Raw genomic sequence first — 3,483 nt, 5'->3', positions numbered from 1 at the left:
TGGGGGTCATCATTGACCACAAGATGAACATGAGCCTGCAGTGCGATGCTGCGGCTAGTAAAGCGACCAAAACGCTGGCTTGCATCCATAGATGCTTCTCAAGCAAATCCCGGGACGTCATTCTCCCCTTGTACTCGGCCTTGGTGAGGCCGCAGCTGGAGTACTGCGTCCAGTTTTGAGCTCCACAATTCAAAAAGGATGTGGAGTAGCTTGAGAGAGTCCAGAGAAGAGCCACGCACATGATCAGAGGTCAGGGAAGCAGACCCTACGATGACAGGCTGAGAGCCCTGGGGCTCTTTAGCCTCGAAAAGCGCAGGCTCAGGGGTGATCTGATGGCCACCTACAAGTTTATCAGGGGTGACCACCAGCATCTGGGGGAACGTTTGTTCACCAGAGCGCCCCAAGGGATGACGACTAGGTCGAATGGTCATAAACTACTAGAAGACCGTTTCAGGCTGGACATAAGGAAGAATTTCTTTACTGTCCGAGCCCCCAAGGTCTGGAACAGCCTGCCATCGGAGGTGGTTCAAGCGCCCACATTGAACACCTTCAAGAGCAAACTGGATGCTCATCTTGCTGGGATCCTATGAACCCGGCTGACTTCCTGCCCTTTGGGCAGGGGGCTGGACTCAATTATCTTCCGAGGTCCCTTCCAGCCCTAATGTCTATGAAATCTATGAATCCCAGTGCTCTTTCCTGCCCAGAGCAGGGGATTGGACTCAATGATCTAATAGGTCCCTCCCAACTCTAGAAATCTATTAAGTCTATGAAATCTATGGTCATTGGTTATAAGAATATTCTGTTGCCAGTAGCATCTAATGTATGATTATATCCATTACACATGTGTGAACACATTAGGGTTGCAAACTGTCTATTTAAAAAAAAAAGGTTAAAAATGCTTGGTTTTTAAGTCTGTAAAAAAAAAAAAAAAAAAAAATTGGAGCTGACTGTATAATCTAAAAAACTGTGAGCTTGATTGAAGATCCATTATCAGAATGAGACTGGATCTAAGTGTTAATGGACAGACAGAGTAAAGGAGTGCCACCTTATATCTGAGCAGTAGTGCAGCTTGACACTCTGCAGGAAGATCTTCATCAGGGCTTTGTGTTTCTTCCATGGGAGCATCCGTGCACTCCTCTCCCTCCCAGCCATGTGCTGCTACTGCATCCTATCCACCATCACTTGCCTGTAATCCCTGCTCACTTCCAAGGTAAGCAGGGTTGCATGGCCCCAGGCAGTCTGAGACATGAGGTAGGACAGTGATGGGGGCAATAAGGCCAGGATAGAGCTGTAGAGCTGGAAGAGAAAAGAGGCTATGGGGGAAGAAAAGGTTAGGGGGTGAGCTGGAGTGGGGGTAGCATGATGCAGAGTGTTGTCATGGGTATCAGTGTCTGGGGGTGAATAGGGGACCCCTGGGGTGGGGGAAGTATGGTACAAAACCATTTTTTTCATTCATGTGAGACTTAGGTTGTATTAAACCCCTCAATTTGACCCCAGCAAGTGTTGTTACTGTCCATAGCCTGGTAGAAGGGTTACAGTTACATTATGTAAAATATATGTCAGTAAAAAAGCTAGGTTTTCCATAAAAATAAAAAAAAAAATCTTAGATTGGCAACCCTGAAACATAGAAGTGAAAGAGGCCAATCCCTCTCAGGTGTGAACTCCATTTTTTTTTAATTGGGAATCATGGCCTGCAGGCTACTATACATGCTAAATCATAGTTCTTAACCAAGTGTTGTTAATTCAAGAACGTCCCTTAATCTAAGAATGTCCTCAAACACAACCTTCACTCATATTTTGTTTTAGCTTCATCTCTTACCAGGGAACATATCCTGTCTGGATTTTACACACCACACAAAGACCTATAATGACTGAATATGATACTTCAAATAAGCAAATTATGAACTGCTATGGAGCCTTTTATGAGCAAATAGGGCTGAAGAGTTGGTCATTAAAATCTTATACCTGCTTTAAAAGTAGAGTATGCAAGCGCCTTTTCTCCCTTACATGTATTTAGTATAACTTCCATTTAAAAATGAAAAAGGGCCAAAATAGGCTAGTGTCTGATTTTTCAAAGCTAAACCGTGCCAGTCAGCACCCTTACTTGAACCATTGTGCAGTCCCACAACAGGTTTCAAACACAGTCCATTTTATCCCAGCTGTCCCATACTTCTAATACCTCTCCATTGACTTGTCAGTTCATGTCCCATAGTTTCTCTTCATTCCCTTCAGCAGACTCCCTGGATATGAATACACATAACATTTAGACCATTTTAAATGCAGGTTAAACTTAAGTCCTACAGATATACAAGCCTGATAAATCAGGTTAAAGTTACCGAAAGCAATTCAAAAAGTACCTGGAAAATCAAATACTCTTTTGAACCAGTTTATTGCACATGAAGTCAATCTTACATGTGGACCCCAAGCTTTCTGTGACCCAGGTCTGGTCAGTCCTTTAAGCATCCCACATTATATTGTTCCTTACCTCCCCTATCTATTATTGTAATTGTCCACTCTGGTAGGTGGCCAAAACTCTACTCCCCCTTCTTTTTTTTAAATTTTGTTGGTACTTTTTATCAATGAGCTTCTTTTACACTGCTTGTTCAATGAAATCTGTCTTTCTAATAACCAGCTGAGTCCTCACTCCCTGTTAAACTACCATGTCCCTAGCCATGCCTCCTTAATACTTGGGAACTCAAAAACCTGGGTTCAAGCACTCATTCCCTCCTGGGCACCACAAGTTGGACAAGTACACTACAGAGTTCGGTCAAGTGCAAGCTACTGAACTTTAAAACACATGTTTAAGAGACAGGAGAAAGCAGAAAAGTTAAAACATTCCAGGCCTAGGTGATCAAACCCCTTGGGACTCCCAAAGTATGGGTGCAAACATGCTCCCCAACTGGCCCACTGCAAGGCATGCTAGGCTAAGAGCTCACTCTAACCCCCTGGCATTGGACCCACAGCACAACAGCTTTCCTGTTCTGCCTGCAATGCTAGGACACTGAACCTCCCCAAGTGCCTTGTTGACCCATGACAATTGTAAACCACTATTCACTCAGGAACATTTGGAAACAATTCAATTGTTACATGTGTCCAAACCCTCTGGCTTTCCACTGCAACAGCTTATCATGCTGTGTGGTTCAACCTGCTCTTTAGTCTTCCTGGGGAAGCAGTCTACAGTGCTCCTTGCCTAAAAGAACTGACCTTTAAAGAGACCACACTACAACTGGCCTCTGATAAAACTGCCTTGGATAATAAGATAATGGTATCCTTGTGGTACTGTTTGAGAACTTCTTGGATCGTGTACTGTTATTTTAATGTGTTATCTGCTTTTATGATTTATCTTGACTTCTTGTAGACCCCTGAGCCTTATGTGAGGAGGGCAGCATATAAACCAAATTATATACACAAACTCCCCAGGTCTTGGAAGCAGCCAGTCTTGAACAAAAGAGCATCTTGAATCTTGCAATATTAATGGGGATG

Source organism: Alligator sinensis, unplaced genomic scaffold (assembly GCF_000455745.1).
Source record: "Alligator sinensis unplaced genomic scaffold, ASM45574v1 scaffold784_1, whole genome shotgun sequence".
Taxonomy (NCBI): Eukaryota; Metazoa; Chordata; order Crocodylia; family Alligatoridae; genus Alligator; species Alligator sinensis.
Note: the sequence above shows the minus strand (reverse complement) of the source record.